Source organism: Podarcis melisellensis, assembly GCF_964234715.1.
Source record: "Podarcis melisellensis genome assembly, chromosome: 10".
NCBI lineage: Eukaryota > Metazoa > Chordata > Lepidosauria > Squamata > Lacertidae > Podarcis > Podarcis melisellensis.
In genome coordinates this window covers 73,100,750-73,117,976 of record NC_138542.1, presented here as the reverse complement: position 1 = coordinate 73,117,976, position 17,227 = coordinate 73,100,750, and the positions used below count along the sequence as shown (strand labels likewise).

General features: G+C 50.6%; 3 protein-coding genes across 9 annotated transcripts in view; 1 reads left to right on the top strand and 2 right to left on the bottom strand.

Moving 5' to 3' along the window:
• Positions 1-16,655, bottom strand: part of LOC309378644 (uncharacterized protein) — a 47,954-nt gene extending 31,299 nt beyond the window's left edge. For both annotated transcript variants that reach the window (XM_081927123.1, XM_081927124.1), the window contains exon 1: positions 16,385-16,655. The gene's annotated coding sequence lies outside the window, so the exon portion shown is untranslated. The remainder of the gene's footprint in view (positions 1-16,384) is intronic.
• Positions 1-17,227, bottom strand: part of LOC309378648 (uncharacterized protein) — a 113,767-nt gene that overhangs the window by 31,630 nt on the left and 64,910 nt on the right. The window contains exons 2-3 of one of the 6 annotated variants that reach the window (XM_081927131.1): positions 4,534-4,706; positions 1,362-1,506 (exon numbers count right to left, since the gene is read on the bottom strand). The exons of 3 other annotated variants lie outside the window; for them this stretch is intronic. The gene's annotated coding sequence lies outside the window, so the exon portion shown is untranslated. 2 more of the 6 variants (XM_081927134.1, XM_081927133.1) reach the window with 2 other exon arrangements.
• LOC309378831 (zinc finger protein 500-like) overlaps positions 1-17,227 on the top strand; it is a 58,066-nt gene that overhangs the window by 35,215 nt on the left and 5,624 nt on the right. The window lies entirely within an intron of this gene.

Here is a 17,227-nt window from a genome sequence, read left to right as displayed (position 1 = left end):
TGGCACAGGACGCTTCAACCAAGACGATACAAAGAAGTTTTTCCTCCCCTTCTATGCCTCTCTGTTGTTTCCCCACAAATCGTTACCTCAGAACATAGTAACCAAGGATTTTCTGCGAACCTCACTTGGCAGCTGCTTTCTTACTTTCAGTCCTCTCTCAGTCTTCCGCCAGACGCCATTTTCTCCTTGCCGCTGGGACGTACTCCCTTTTTTCGCCCTCAGCACTCCGAATCTTGTTAATTTTCTTTTTTAAAATCCGCAGATAATAACTGCTTTAGTTTTAGTCCAGATTTGTTTTCTTTGTTTGGAAGCTGGCCGCTTTCAGTCGAAGCTTGAGACTGCACAGCACGGGGTCTGCTGCTTCCCCTCGGTGCCTGCAGCTCAATCCCGTCCCCAGTTTAGCTGTAAGCCTGTGAAACAGGAGAGAACGCCCAGGCTCTGCCAGGTACTCTGCCCCCCAAGATGCTCCTCTCAGGGTATGGAGTAGCCTTCGTAGCCCCTCTAAAGCCCCCGCACTGCTCGAGACCCCCCTGAGGGTTGCCTCGCGCTTCTTTCCCTGATCGCAGCTCAACCAGAAGCCCCCATCCACCTCAATCTCTTAATGAATCACCTGCACAGCCCCATTGGCCTCAGGAGGTCCATACGGACGATTATGTGAGACCAAGGTCTATGACTTATCCATTGGTCTGTGGTCTGGGTCAGTCAGAGAATTAGTGACAAGGCTTGGTGCTTGGTGCCAGCTGAATGGGTGCTCAGGGAAGCTCCTGTTCTTGGAGATGGACCTCTGTCTACATGCCTTTATGTGAGACCCAGGTCTACGTCTTTTCTGGGGACTGTGGCCTGGGTCAGTCAGAGAACTAGTGACAAGGCTTGGTGCTTGGGGTCAGCTGAATGGGTGCTCAGGGAAGCTCCTGTTCTTGGAGATGGACCTCTGTTTACCTGCCTTGCATTGCACTGAGAGAGCAGGAGAAGCATAAGGAAAGCAGGTGGCACATGGGAATCCCAGATGAAAACACCCACCCTAATCGTTCTTCTTAATGGTGACGTGCTGCCTGATCACGTGCCCCTCTTCTGACGCACGACTATCCTAATCTGGTACTGAAAAACCTGGATATTAAAGGCAAAGAAATAACTGTACTTAGTGGAAACTTCAGCCTTGAATATATGGTATTTATTCATTGATGGTCTGAAGTTGTGTTATCTCTGGAGACAAGAATTTATTCCTCATTTGTCTTAAGTATCATAATTATAGGATGTATTGGGGTGTTAGAGGAGAGGCAGTACCTTTGGTGGGGGAAATGTCATGCACCTTCTTGGGTAATCTATCCACCCTTGGTCCCCACCCTGCACTCAGCTCTCACCTGTGGCTTCCAGAAGCTGTCAGCATGCAACAGGGGCCACGATCCCAGGAACAGTTTCAACTGGCTGGCAAAACCAGGTGAGGATACCTGATGGGTCTCAAATCCTTGGTGAATTAGGGAATTGTGTTGCACGTGAAGAAAGGCCCTGGTGGATGGAGAGGATGAGAAGAACAGTGAATCCCACAGTCAAGAAGGCAGATTCTGCCCATCCTGCAGAGGAAAGTGAAGGGCAGATGGGGCTCATCAACCGGGGAAGGGAGCCCATCAAGAAGGAAAACTCTGGTCCTAAACCTTCACTGCTCCGTGACTTATCTTCAGGAGAAGAAAAGGCTATGGAGGAAAACCTTACACAAATCTTGAGTGGAGTCTCTAAGATGCTTGGATAGTGCCCTGCACACCTCCTGCCATCAACTCCTGCAGCCAAGCTGGTGCCTAACATACTGCTCTGCTGAGAAGGGGGTCTTGTTGTCTAGGCAGCCCAGGACCCCCAAACACACTGCCCAGGCAGTGCTGCTAACACAGCAGTTTCAGGTGGAGAAATCAACTCAGACCTGTGTATCAAAGTCTCTCCGATGTGGAGCAAGGGAAACAGAAATGCTACTTACATCATACGGAACTGTAAAAGTATTCAAAATATTTGTGGGGTTTTTTTTGAAGAAAAGACCACCATGTATCAGGTGGCCCCTTGAAAACTTATAAAAGTCTTGTGCCTGGAGCTTTTGGGGGTGCAGGACCAGGAAAGCTTCTGCAACCATTAACCTTCCAATTGGGATTCAGGCCTCATCATGGAACTCACACTGCCCTGGTTGCTGTGATTGATGATCTCCAATGGGCTAGAGACAGAGGAGGAAGCTGTTTCCTGGTTTTGCTGGATCTCTCAGCGGCTTTGGAGACCTTTGGCCATGGTATCCTTCTGGACCCTCTAGGGGAGCTGGGGGCACTGCTGTACAGTGGTTCCCCTCCTTCCTCCTGGGCCATGTCGAGAAAGTGGTGTTGGGGGATGAGTGTTCTGACACCTGGGTGCTCACTTGTGGGGAGCCTCAAGACTCCATCCTCTCCCCTATGCTTTTTAAGATTTATACAACACTGCTGGGAGAGATCATCAGGGGTTTTGGGCTGGGTGATCACCAGTATGTGGGTGATACCCAGCTCTTCTTCTCATTTAAATCGGAACCAGTGAAGGTGGTGAATGCCCTGTGTTGGTGCCTGGAGGTGGTTTGAGGATGGGTGGCAGCTAACAGATTGAGGTTGAATCCTGACAAGACAGAAGTACAGTCCCTGGTCCTGAATGAGGTAACTGTTGCCCTAAAGGACCAGGGGCACAGCCTGTGGGTCATTTTGGACTCACAGCTGTCCATGGAGGCGCAGGTCAGTTCTGTGTCCAGGGCAGCTGTCTGCCAGCTCCATCTGGTACGCCAGATGAGACCCTCCCTGCCCTCAGACTGTCTCACCAGAGTGGCACATGCTCTGGTTATTTCCAGTTTGGACTACTGTCATGTGTTGTACATGGGGCTACCTTTGAAGGTGACTCAGAAACTGCAACTAATCCAGAATGCGGCAGCTGGACTAGTAACTGGGAGCAGCCGCGGAAACCACATATCACCTGTCCTAAAGGATCTTCCCTGGCTCCCAGCGCATTTCCAAGCACAATTCACACTGTTGGTGCTGACCTTTAAAGTGTCATAGTTGCATTTTTCAGGCAAAGCAAAGTATTGATCTAATGTAGAGAGATCAATCATTCCTGGTCTATTGCTTCAAGAATGTTCTGGTGCTTTTACTCTGTGTGATTCAAAGCTGGTGTTTTCTCTAGCTGGAACATTTTAGCTGATAAGGGAGTTTCCTTTCTGCTGAGAGCAGGTGGTGGGATCAGTTGTAATGAGATTATGCTGAACCTTCCTTGTTTTTGGGAACCAGAAGAAGCTGGCTTAAACTGGAGTGAGCCAGGCTTGTTATCCAATCCCAAGTTTACTCTGACACTGAATTGTTTATCAATTACAGTATTGAAAGGCGCCTGGTCCCACTTCCTATTCTGCTATTTCTCTACTCTGCTTGTGAGCGTCTTACTTGAGTGCTAGATTCAGGCAGGTAGCCGTATTAGTCTGACGCAGTCGAAATTAATAAAAAAGGAATTTCAGAAATGAACTTGAAAGAGAAGTTGCTGAATTACAACTTATTACTAAACTGAAAACTATGGAGAGACCTGGTCTGAATAGAGATATTGGATTCTTGTCTCATTACACATACTAAAGCTATTTTTGGTCATCTGCATACTATCCCATGCTTTTTCCTGTAGGACTAATTGCAGTCATTAACAGTCGTCAACAGCTTTACCATACCCATCTCCTACTACCCTTTTGAGAAAAACCCCACCCCACCCTCACACTATATATAAGGGTCTGGGGATTTCTGTTTCAGTGTATCTGAAGAAGTTTGCATGCACACCAAAGGTTATAACCAGGACAATTTTAGTTGGTCTCTAAGGAGCTACTGGACAATTCTTTGTATTTACTTGAGTGCTGTTTTGGCATGCCAAGTTAGGTTTTTATTTAAGTTAGGTTTTGCTATGTTTTGGATCCTGTTATGCTATTTTGTATTCAGTATTAAATTTATTTGCTGAATAAATTTTTTGCTGCCTCTGAGGGTTTTTTCCTACTCTGTTACGTCAAACTTGCTCTGGAGGTCATTATGGAGGAGCAAGATCTGTGAGCTGAAGTCTTCAACAGCCTCGACCCTGTAGACCTGAAGGAGCGTCTCCACTCCTATGGCTCAGTCTGGACACTGAGGTCCTCTTCTGAGGGTCTTCTGCTGGTTCCTTCCCTGCGAGAAGCGAAGTTACAGGGAAGCAGGCAGAGGGCAAGGAAATGGGCAACTACCTGACATTTGGAAGACAGCTGAAGGCAGCCCTGTATTGCGAGGATTTTAATGTTTAATGTTTTACTCTCTTTTATATGTGCTGTAACCTGCCCAGAGGGGCTGCAGAAACCCGACCAGATGGGCAGGATATAAATAGTATAATCATTCTTATCATCTTGTGATTTTTTTGTAGTTATTTTGGAATTCGTACTGCAATATCAGCTCACAAAATGTTATGGGTGGAGAAAATCACAAGCTCTCATCAAACTCTCATTCACACACAGTCTGTCAATTTTGAGGGGGGGGTCACACACCTCACCTGTGCTAATACTGGCAGTCTTTGGCCTGCACAGTCACACCCGGTGTGTAGAGCCTTCAGTCACAGGCACTGTCTATCAAGAAAATGGGTCCTTTGACTGGGAAGATTCATGCAGTCGCTGTAATCGGATGCTGAAGGATTGTAACTCAGCTTGTCCGTCACTCTGACATTGCCTAAAAAGAATAAAAGGAACAGAAATGCTTTTGAGGTGCAACTTCTATATCAATCATGAGAGCCATGGACTCTGCACTCCTGTTTCTGATGACAGGTGTACATTATCCTCATACACAGTGGAAAAGACAATAAAGATGGAAGCCTGAGAGAAAGGAAAAGGTTTCTGGCTGCTTCCTGGGTGGGATTGCGGAAACCAAGAGCCGCTTCTGAGAAGGCCTCTCCCCTCCCCTTTTCCTCTCGGGATTTCCTCTCCTCTCCAGGGGACCAATGGCTGGACTGGGCAGAATCACTGCGTCTGGACAGGGCAGGGGCTCATGGGGTGGGAAGAGGATGAAGCTTGCAGGAAGGGGTGGGGGGACCGGACCCCCCAGTTTCCAGGGATCCCTCTGGTTGCCTGAAGGGATGGCTGATTCTTGGGTGGGAGGGAGAAGCCAAGGCGGCCCCTCCGGAGATCCCCAGCGGGCGCCACCATGGAGAAGTCTCCCCAAAGACTGGTTTCCTATCTCTCCCTCCCCCATTGCTGCCCTTCCCTGCCCCAGGGATGCTCCCCCTCCCCACTTCATCGATTCTCTCCCTCTGTCCCAGAGTCTCCCCTGCACCCAGAGGCCCCCACCCCTTGGCGCGACTCATCCCTAGCCCATTTCTCCGTCCAGAGGGGCCCCCTTAGACGAGCAGGGGAGGGACAGGGGGGTCTCTATCCAAGCGTCCCTCACTCCCATTAACCCTTTCATGGCCCACCTCTCTCCGCGCGGAACCCACAGCGCCCTAGGGATGCCTGCGCGGGGGAAATGGGGCGAGGGCGCTTCGCTGGGATCCCCTGGGTGGCCGGTGCATGGCCGCCCCTGCCAAGGCACCCAAAGGACCAAGGAAAGCCCCCTTCGCAGCACGCGCGCAGGGGTCCAGGCCCCTGGCGGGGGTCTCTGAATCCTTTTCTCCCCTCTCCTCCGCGACCCCTTTACCTCTTTGTCCTCGCTCACGATTCTTCTTTTCTTTCCCGCAACATCCACGGGGGGGGGGATTTACCTGCCGCCCCTCCTCCCTTTTCCGAAAGCGCCCCCCCCCCAGCTAAGGCTCAAAACAGCAATCCGGCGTAGAAGCTCCACTTGCGGAAGAAGCAGGCAGTTTGGGAGGGGGGCTCTCTCCGCTCATTCCGGAAACAGAAGCAGGATTGGAGGAGGAGCAGAAGGAAGAGGTGCGACATAGGGGGGGGGGTGAGTTGAGGGTTGTGGGGGCGGGGTGAGAGGAGGATGTACGGAGAGGGGAGGAATTGAGGGGGGCGAAGAAGAGGAAGGTTTCCCCCCTCCCTTCTTCCTTCTGGGGATGAGGAGAGCGGGGAAGGGGCTGATCCCGGCAATCCAACTGCAAAGCGGGGTCCCCCCCCCACAATGTTTACATTGCAAAATCCTTCCCTCCCGCCCCCCACGCCATGATCTTAGATCCATTCAATGTTTTTGGTATTGGTGCACATTGAGCAGCGGGTTGGACTCTGTGACTCCTGTCTAAGGGGGAAAAAAGTGGCTTTGCTTTTTGCACACAAAGCCCCGACACCCAGGTAAAATTCTTCCCTTGTATCTCCGTCAGAGGTAACACAAGGAGGCCAGGAGTGAAGCAGCCCAGAACTAAAGCGCGTTGCAATTTCTACACCCTCAGTCGCACCCCCCCGTCACAGAGAGAGCACCCCAAAAACATCCCCGGTTGCGCCACAAAGTGAGTTGTACCTGGAAATCAGATCAGGCTCCATGTTTTGGCAACATGACAAGTCTGTCTGTCAACCGGGATGCCTGGGGATTCCTGCTCCCTGCCTTTTCCTGGCCAGCCTGAGAGATCATTGGAAAGGGCGGATTACTTGACTCCAGAATCCATAATCGAAGACCTGTTTCATTCAGGCTTACAGATCTGCTCTTTGGACCAGTCTGCTTGGATCATGGGGATCACCATTGGATCATCCATGATGTCATACCCATCTCACGTGGGGGGGGGGCTCAGGAAGAATCTCCTGCCACGTGACTGGGGGAGTCTGGAGGCTGACTGGGGTCAGACAGGGCTCCTGTTTTGCTCTCCTTACTATTTCAGCTCAGCTTTACTGGCAGAAGTTGCATCTCATCAAGAAATGGGTGGATTCATTGAGGAAACGGGGCTAAGCGAAAACATCCGTTGAAAACAGGCAAATGTGTATACTTTGTTACCACCCAGTGAGTTGTGTAGCAAAGGCCATTTGCAGAAAGGCTCCTATTGTATCACCTGCGGCTACATGTTTTGATCTTTTTGCGGAAATGTTTTCCTCGGGCTGAGACCATTTAGGGCTTTCAAGGTCAGCGCCAGCACTTTGAATGGTGCTCGGAAACGGACCGGGAGCCAGTGAAGATTTCTTAGGACCCGTGTTACAGTAGGGGCCAGCTCTTAGGGGGCCATTCAGCTGCTGTCCAAAACTAAATGTATCCCTTGCCGGAAGTAATCCATAAACCTCTCCTCCTCCGCCTTCTCGGGATGCCATTGGTGCGCGATGCTCCGGCTCTGGAAAGAGGGAGAGGCTCTGGAAAGAGTGCGCTCGGCTTGCCAAGGGTTAAACGGAAACGAGCTAAATTCCTAGAGAGGAAAGTAAGACGGGGGGGGCAGGGTCCTCCAGAGCGAAAGCCCAACCCCGCCCTTTCCTGCAAGAAGTCGGGCGTGTGGGGGTCCCGTTGGTTCGGCTTAGCAGAGGCTGCCTGGGGGCGGCTGCTGGGATCCGGTGAGTCTCCTCTCTCCCAACATGGGGCCCATGGGGAGGGTGGGGGGTCCCAGCGCTGCATGGCGAGAGGGGGGCAAGTCAGGGCGCGGAGGGTCGCAGGAGGGCGGCAGCTCTGCTCTTCCTTTGCATGGATGCGCTGCTGGCCCCTTGGGTCCAGGAGTGGCGAAATGCATGCAGAGAAACCCCATTCGGATGTATGGATCAGTCCCCTTGTATAACAGAGGTTGGCCGCGGATGGAAACATTCGGACATTAAATATACCCTAGTCCCTAAAACCTCACCTGTGAAAGGAGAAGGAAGGAAGAAGGAAGGAAGGAAGGAAGGAAGGAAGGAAGGAAGGAAGGAAGGAAGGAAGGAAGGAAGGAAGGCAGAGAAGCGAAAGCGCTTCCTCTTGCAGGGCAGAGTAAACCTGTGGAACTCCCTCCCACAAGAGGCAGAGGCCACCAATCAAGGTGGTGTTAAAAGAGGAGGGGGCCAATCCGTGGAGGAGGAGTAGGACAGAGTGATGGGAGAATCCTCTGCTCTGTCTCCCGCATAGGAAGCAGCCCTATGGTCTGATCCTGCAGGCCTCCTTTTTTCCTCCAGTGCTTAATGTTGGGATTCAGCCAAGGAGTCCATGTGCTGGGTGATCTCCAGTCCTTGGATCTGCAACCCGAGCTTCAGCAGTCTTCAAAAGCTGGGCATGCACACTCAGCAGAGTAAATGCACAGCAGAAGTGGCTGGAGAGAGCAGATTTACAAGCAGTTTATTCAGCACACATCAGGACAAAGGAATCATGTCTGCTCTCCTTCATGTCCAAACAAGACAGCATAAGCAAAAGCTATAAAGTGGTACCGCAGTTAAGTACTTAATTTGTTCTGGAGGTCCATTCTTAACCTGAAACTGTTCTTAACCTGAAGCACCACTTTAGGTAATGGGGCTTCCTGCCGCTGCGCTGCTGGAGCACAATTTCTGTTCTCATCCTGAAGCAAAGTACTTAACCCGAGGTAATATTTCTGGGTTAGCGCTGTCTGTAACCTGAAGTCTCTGTAACCTGAGGTACCACTATATACAAACAGAAGTTCCCAGCAAGCTGTGCTGGAGTGTAAACAGGCATGTGACACACAACAGTCATGCCTGTCCCGTAAGATGGAACGGAAATATTCTAACACTTAGTTCCTCCATATGCAAGTGTGGCCTCTGAGATTGCGGGGGGTTGGACTAGATGATCCTTGGGGTGCCATCCACCGCTATAGTTCCATGAAAGCACCACTGGAGGTCTCACAAGCTAAGGCATTCAGAGCAGGAGAGGTCCTGCTGGAAAGGAAACAACCAGTGCAACTGTTTTTAAAACAGGAATCCAATGTGTTTGTTGTGGGGGGACTCAGTGGGGAGGGGTAGACCCCTGGATGCCGCCTTGATCTCCTTGGACAAGGAGGTGGGAGAGAAATGCCCTTCATAAAGAGAGGCAGCCCAGCCAATGATCTGGCTGCTGCATTTTGGGCCAGTGCCCGAGTCGCCTTCAAGGCAGTTCCACACAGAGAGCGTTGCAACCGTCCCATCTGGTGCAGAGCAGGGAGGACCAGGGCCATGTCCTCTCTGTCCCAAAAGGTCTGTGGGGTGGGGAACTAGCCTGAGCTGGACATGGGCCTCAAGCGACCATGATGGACCCAGGAGTGCCCTCAAGTATTCATGACTGGGGAGGGGGCATATTAAGCAATGTAACATCATCATCATTATTAGTTCCCTGTCTGTACAGTGGTACCACGGGTTACATAAGTTTCAGGTTACAACTCTGGTAACCCAGAACTTTGCTTCAGGATGAGAACAGAATTTGTGCTCTGTCGGCGTGGCGGCAGCTGGAGGCCCCATTAGCTAACGTGGTGCTTCAGGTTAAGAACAGTTTCAGTTTAAGTACGGACCTCCAGAATGAATTAAGTACTTAACCCGAGGTACCACTGTAATCCGAATCTCCTAGAGCAGATTACAAATTTTTTAAAAAACAGTTGAAAACACATCACAGTGGTACTGCAGGTTAAGTACTTAATTCCTTCCGGAAGTCTGTTCTTAACCTGAAACTGTTCTTAACCTAGACACCACTTTAGCTAATGGGGCCTCCCGCTGCCGCCGCACGATTTCTATTCTCATCCTGAAGCAAGGTTCTTAACCCGAAGTACTATTCCTGGGTTAGCAGAGTCTATAACCTGAAGCGTCTGTAACACGAGGTACCACTGTACTCTCATAGAAAGGCGAGTCCTACATTATTTGCTTTTAAGTGCACACAAACGCACCCGTCTTGCATGCTTAAGTACAGCAACTCCAGGGCATGAGCGGAGTAGCAGCAGGGTAGGGGCCATGTGTAGAGCAAGTCCCACGCTGAGGTCAAAAACACGCACAGAGGCAGCAGGACTTCTTCAGTAATAGTTTACTGAGCTTTCAAAGCGTACAGTTCTCACTGGGTCCCCAGTGAGGCACAAAACTTAGCTCCTGAGAGCAAATCCAGTTTCAGCAGGGCAATGGAGGTGTGTCTTTCGCTTCCTGTCTTCTGGGAGGGAAGTCAGCAACTCGGCATATTCAGGGGCTGCACAAAGCAAAGCTTTCTGCCGGCTGCTTCCAGGCAAATGGGCATCCCAGAAACACACACTGTGATCTGTGGTATGTTGCCATATCAATTGTTTTTGGAAGGTTATCTAGAAACCAGTATGGGACAATATATCGCCCAGCCCTCACTGACCACCAAGCAATCCAGATAAACCCTCACCCTTTCTCTATCAAAAGCTACTTTACATCTTAGATCATAATCACATTGTTTGGCATTGCCTTCAATATTTCATTACTATACAGTTTTACACATAAATACCAGAACTTCACATACACAACATGTATTAAAGACTGATTTCCTCCTGAGTTCATTTCTGTGAAGAAAAGAGTGGACTCTGAGAGGAAGATGTCCCGCACTCCAGACATCAAAATGGGTTCTTCCACGTGACAGTCTCTGGATGTTCCTTAAACAATCCATTGTAAATAAAGCAGTTTTTGCAATCTTTTCATTTAAACTGCTCCTCCTCTTTGAGTTTGTTGATGGTTTGTAGGGTTTCAACTCCTAAAGTTCTTCCTGTCCATGAATCTGTTGATTTAGAACTTCCACTAGGACTCAACCTCTATCAACTTTCCTGATATTTATAAGGTTTGTGTTTTGTGTGAGTTTGTTGACATAAATCAAGGGTTCCACTCTGACTGCAGCTCCTTCCACAGTCCATACATTTAAACAGTTTCTCCCCTGTGTGTCTGCTGATGTTTTTCAAAATTTCCATTGTGACTGAAGCTCTTTCTGCACTCCATGCATTTAAATGGTTTCTCCCCTGTGTGAGTCCGTTGATGTCCTCTAAGGTTTCCATTATCGCTAAAGCTCTTTCCGCACTCCATACATTTAAATGCTTTCTCTCCTGTGTGAGTCCATTGATGTTTATTGAGGTGTCCACTCTGACGGAAGCTCTTTCCACACTCCATACATTTAAATGGTTTCTCCCCTTTGTGAATCAGTTGATGTTTTCTAAGGCATCCATGATCACTAAAGCTCTTTCCACAGTCCATACATTTATATGGTTTCTCCCCTATGTGAATCCGCTGGTGTAATTTAAGGTCTCCATTCTGACTGAAGCATTTTCCACACTCCAGGCATTTAAATGGTTTATCACCTGTATGAGTCCGTTGATGTCTTCTAAGCTTTCCATTATCAGTAAAGCTCTTTCCGCACTCCATGCATTTAAATGGTTTCTCCCCTGTGTGAATCCGTTGATGTTTTTTAAGGTCTGCATTCTGACTAAAGTACTTTCCACATTCCAGGCATTTAAATGGTTTTCTCCCTGTATGAGTCTGTTGATGTCTTCTAAGGTTTCCATTATGAGTAAAGCTCTTTCTGCACTCCATGCATTTAAATGGTTTCTCCCCTGTATGAGTCCGTTGATGTGTTCTAAGGTTTCCATTGAAACTGAAGCTCTTTCCGCACTCCATACATTTATATGGTTTCTCCCCCGTGTGAATCCGTTGATGTATATTGAGGTATCCACTATGAGTGAAGCTCTTTCCGCACTCCATACATTTATATGGTTTCTCCCCTGTGTGAATCCGCTGGTGTAATTTAAGCTCTCCATTCTGACAGAAACCTTTTCCACACTCCATACATTTAAATGGTTTCTCCCCTGTGTGAGTCCATTGATGTGTTCTAAGGTTTCCACTGAAACTGAAGCTCTTTCCACACTCCATACATTTATATGGTTTCTCCCCTGTGTGAGTCCGCTGATGTAAACTTAAGTGTCCATTCTGACTGAAGCTCTTTCCACAATCCATGCATTTAAATGGTTTCTCCCCCGTGTGAGTCCATTGATGTCTTCTAAGTGCATCACTCCGATAGAAGCTCTTTCCACACTCCAGACATTTAAAAGTTTTTTACTCTGACATTTAATATAAATTACAAGGCCGAAAGGCGCCTGGTCCCACTTCCTAGTCTGCTATTTCTCTACTCAGCTTGTGTGATTCTTACTTGAGTGCAGTTTTGGTATGCTAAGTTAGGGTTTTACGTAAGTTAAGTTTTTGCTATTTTTTGGATCCTCTTATGCTTCTTTGCCTTCAGTAATACATTTATTTGCTGAATGAGATCCTTATGGAGCAGTAAGATCTGCAACCTAAAGCCCTCAACAGCCTCGGCCCTGTAGACCTGAAGGAGCATCTCCACCAACATCGCTCAGTCAGGACAGGGAGGTGGTCCTTCGAAGGTCTTCTGCTGACCACCCCCCCCCCCCCCACGAGAAGTGAAGTTACAGGGAAGCAGGCAGAGGGTGAGGAAATGGGCAACATTTTGACATTTAGAAGAGAGTTGAAGGCAACCCTATATCGGGAGGTTTTTAATGTCTGATGTTTTAATAATAATAATAATAATAATAATAATAATAATAATAATAATAATAATAATAAATAAATAAATAAAATAATAAATAATAAATAAATAAATAAATAAATAAATAAATTTTATTTATATCCCGCCCTCCCCAGCCGAAGCCGGGCTCAGGGCGGCTAACAACAATCAAATAATCAAACAATGAAATAATCCAACATTCTAAAAACATTTCATTATAAAAATTAATTAAAATAAAATTAATGGCAACCGTTAAGCAAAATTCTGTGCAGGTTGCCAGAGGAGGGAGGCAGGCTGCGCCCTGACCAAAGGCCTGGTGGAACAGCTCTGTCTAGGGCCCTGCGGAAAGATGTCAGGTCCCGCAGGGCCTAGTCTCTTGTGACAGAGCATTCCACCAGATTGCAGCCGCAGCCGAGAAAGCCCTGGCTCTAGTTGAAGCCAGCCTAACTTCTCTGAGGCCTGGGACCTTCAGGATGTTTTTATTTGCAGACCATAGGTTCCTCTGTGGGGCATACCAGGAGAGGCGGTCCCGTAGGTACGAGGGTCCTAGACCGTGTAGGGCCTTAAAGGTTAAAACCAGCACCTTAAACCTGATCCTGTACTCCACCAGGAGCCAGTGCAGCTGGTATAGTACCGGATGATTGTGATCTCTCAGCTAAGACCACATAAGGAGTCTCGCCACGGCATTCTGCACCCGCTGGAGTTTCTGGGTCAGTCTCAAGGGCAGCCCCACGTAGAGCGAGTTACAATAATCCAGTCTGGAGGTGACCGTCGTGTGGATCACAGTGGCTAGGTCAGGGCGAGAGAGGTAAGTAGCCAACTGCTTAGCTCGGCGGAGATGAAAAAATGCCGCCTTTGTTATAGCTGCAATCTGCGCCTCCATGGAGAGGGGGGTATCGAAGATTACACCCAAACTCTTAACGGACGGTGCTGGCACTAATTGCACCCCCGCAAGAGATGGGAGTTGCCCCCTCAGTCCCATATCGTCCCGTCCCAGCCAGAGGACCTCTGTCTTCGAAGGATTTAACTTCAACCGGCTCCCACGTAACCATCCAGCCACAGCTTCCAAACATCTGGTCAGTGCATCTGGGGCCGAGTTAGGATGGCCATCCATCAACAGATAGAGTTGGGTGTCATCAGCATACTGATGGCAACCCAGCCCAAAACTCCGGACAAGCTGGGCGAGGGTGCACATAAAGATGTTAAAAAGCATCGGGGAGAGTATCGCACCCTGAGGCACTCCACACACCAAGGAGTGACGCGATGACAGTCCCCCCCCCAAGCGCCACCCTCTGTCCCCGACCAGAGAGAAACGAGCGCAGCCATTGAAGGACTGTGCCCTGAATCCCCACGCCGGCAAGGCGGTGGTCCAGGAGTTCGTGATCGACCATGTCGAAGGCTGCTGACAGGTCTAGAAGAATCAGCAGCCCCAACCCGCCTTGATCCAGCTGCCTGCGGAGATCATCTGTTAGGGCGACCAGAGCTGTCTCGGTCCCATGACCAGCGCAGAAGCCAAACTGGAATGGATCCAGAGCCGATGTTTCATCCAGTAACTTACCAAGCTGTTCAGCAACCACTCTCTCAATCACCTTACCCAGGAATGGAAGATTCGAAACTGGGCACTAATTGGATAGATCTAAGGGATCTAATGATGTTTTCTTTAAGAGCGGGCGCACCACTGCCTCCTTCAGTTCCCCTGGGAATGTCCCGGTGCCAAGGGACAATTTGATGATATCCCCGGGGGGTCCGCACCTCGTCTGGACACGCTCTAATCAGCCAAGACGGGCACGGGTCAAGAGGACAAGTGGTGGGCTTTCCAGCTCAGAGGAGTCTGTCCACATAGGCTGGGGATATGCGGTCAAAGTGGTCCAATACTGGACCCGAGGACAGTCGAGGGGCCTCCAGTTCCTTTATTGTATCCAAATTGGCAGGGAGGTCATGGCGGAGCAACAGGACCTTCTCCGCAAAAAAGCTCGCAAATGCCTCACAGCTGTGTGTCAGATTGTTATTTAAATTTGGCTGTCCTTCAAGGGACGTTAAAGACCTAATTATACTAAATAATTGCACTGGGCGAGAGCTAGCAGATGCAATGGAGGCCAAGAAGTAAGACTTCTTAGCGGCCTTCACTGCCATCTCATAGGTTTTCATAAAAACCCTATAAGATGTTTTTGAGGCTCTGTCACGGGCACCCCGCCATACTCGCTCTAGCCGCCTGAGGTCCTGCTTCATTTTCCGGAGCTCCTCGGTAAACCAGGGAGCCCGGATTCTGCGGGGTCGCAGAGGGCCCTTAGGTGCGATCTCATCGATGGCTGCCAGGAGCTGGATATTCCAGCCCTCAACAAGCTCAGTCAATGAGTCGCCAGGGGGAGCAAGGTCCCGCAAGGCTTGGCAGAATCTATCAGGGTCCATCAGCCTCTGCGGGCGAGCCCAAATCGGCTCACCACCTAAGCAGGGTGGGGGTGGAAAGTCAATCCTGGCTTTCAGAGCGTAGTGATCAGACCATGGCACCTTCATCGAAGGAAACATGATCACATCTATACCTACGCCAAAGATCAAATCCAGCGTGTGGCCTGCTTGATGTGTGGGGCCCAAAACAAACTGGGAGAGCCCTAGTGTCGCCATGGAAGACACCAGGTCCAGAGCCTGTGAGGAGGGAGTGGCATCAGCATGGATGTTGAAGTCCCCCAATACCAATAGCTTAGGGAACTCCAAGGCCCAGCCGGCCACCGCCTCCAATAGGCCTGACAGGGTGGCTGCTGGTGCGCTAGGTGGCCAGTACACCAGCCAGACAGCCAAGCTCACCTTGGAGCCCCACACTAGGCCAACACATTCAATGCCGGGGATCGATGGTGTGGTAGAGCCCTGAAAGGACAATCTTCCCGGATTAATAATGCCACCCCTCCCCCCCGGCCCACAGTCTGGGACTGGTGGAGGACGGAGAAACCTGGGGGCGCCATCTCTCGTAAGGTAACAGTTTCCCCTTCGCACACCCAGGTCTCCGTCACACAAGCCAGGTCAACCCCCTGCGAGGTAAAGAAATCTTGCAGGGTGGCGGTTTTGTTGCCTATAGACCTGGCATTGCACAACACCAGTGACGGAGGTGAGTAATCCTTGCTCACCCTACCCTCGTCCCTCAGGATGGGGCGCAGCTTGGAAGGGGTACGAGCATATCCGTATCTCGATCCCCTTTGCCTATAACATCTGCCCCCACTGTCTTTTATCTCTACTGGAAACATGCACTGGAAGAGAAACTTAAAGATGGAAGCCTGAAAGAGAGGAAAAGGTTTCTGGCTGCTTCCTGGGTGGGATTGCGGAAACCAAGAGCTGCTTCTGAAGAGGCCTCTCCCCTCCCCTCTTCCTGGACAGGGAAGGGGCTTATGGGATGGGAAGAGGATGGAGGTTGCAGGAAGGAGGGGTGGGGGGACACGACCCCCCCCACTTTCCAGGGATCCCTCTCTGGTAGCCTTGAAGGGGTGGGAGAGAGAAGCCAGGGCGGCCCCTCCAGAGAATCCCCGCAGGTGCCACCATGGAAAAGTCTCCCCAAAGTCTGGTCTTCCTATCTCCCCCCCCCCATTGCCAAACTTCTCTGCCCCAGGGATGCTCCCCCTCCCCACTTCCTCGACTCCCTCTGTCTCAGAGTCTCCCCTGCACCCAGAGGCCCCCACCCCTTGGCGCGGCTCACTCCTCACCCCCCATCTTTCCATCCTGAGGGGCCACCCCAAGACGAGCAGATTAGGGACAGGGGGGTCTCTATCCACGCGTCCCTGACTCTCGTTAACCCTTTCATGGCCCTCCTTTATCCGTGCGGAGCCCACAGGGCCCCAGGGATGCCTGCGCGGGGGAAACGGGGCAAGGGGGTCCTCGTGGGGGCACCCTGCGTAGGTGCCCCATGTCCGCCGCTGCCAAGGCGCCTAAGGGGCCGAGGAAAGCCCCCTTCGCAGCACACGCACAGGGATCCAGGCCCTTCCCATGGGGCCCACGAAAGGCGCTTTGGGGAGCTGGCTGGCGGGGTCTCTGGGCCCTTTCTCCCCTCTCCTCCCCCGCGATCCCTCTACCTCTTTGTCCTCGCTCCCGATTCTCCTTTCCTTTCCTGCAACATCCACGGGGGGGGGGGGGTCCCCTCCCATGACGCCCCGCCTTTCCTTTCCAAAGCGCGCTCCCCTAGAGCTACGGTGCAGAGCAGCAATCCGGCGCAGAAGCTCCACTTGCGGGAAAAGCAGGCAGTTTGGGAGGGGGGCTCTCTCCCCTCATTCCGGAAACAGAAGCCGGATTGCGAGGAGTAGGAAGAGGTGCAGCGCATGGTGGAGGAATTTGGGGTTGTGGGGGCGGGGTGAGAGGAGGATGTACCGGGAAGGGAGGAATTGGGGGAGGGAATTTGCAAAGCGGGGTTCCCCCCCCCCCACAACGTTTACATTGCAAAATCCTTCCCTCCCCTTTCTTGACTCCAGAATCCATCATCGCAGACCCGTTTCATTCAGGGGTAGAGATCTGCTCTTTGGACCAGTCTGCTTGGATCATGTGGATCATCACTGGATCATCCATGATGTCATACGCGTCTCACGGAGAGGGGGGCTCAGGAAGAATCTTCTTCCACGTGACTGGGGGAGTCTGGGGGCTGACGGGGTCAGACAGGGCTGCAGTTTTGCTCTCCGTACTATTTCAGCTCAGCTTTACTGGCAGAAGTTACATCTCATCAAGAAATGGGTGGATTCATTGAGGAAACGGGGCTAAGCGAAAGCATCCGTTGCAAAGAGGCAAACGTGTATACTTTGTTACCATCCAGTGAGTTGTGTTGCAAAGGCCATTTGCAGAAAGGCTCCTATTGTATCGCCTGCGGCTACATGCCGGAGTTTTGGTCTTTTTGCGGAAATGTTTTCCTCTGGCTGAGACCATTTAGG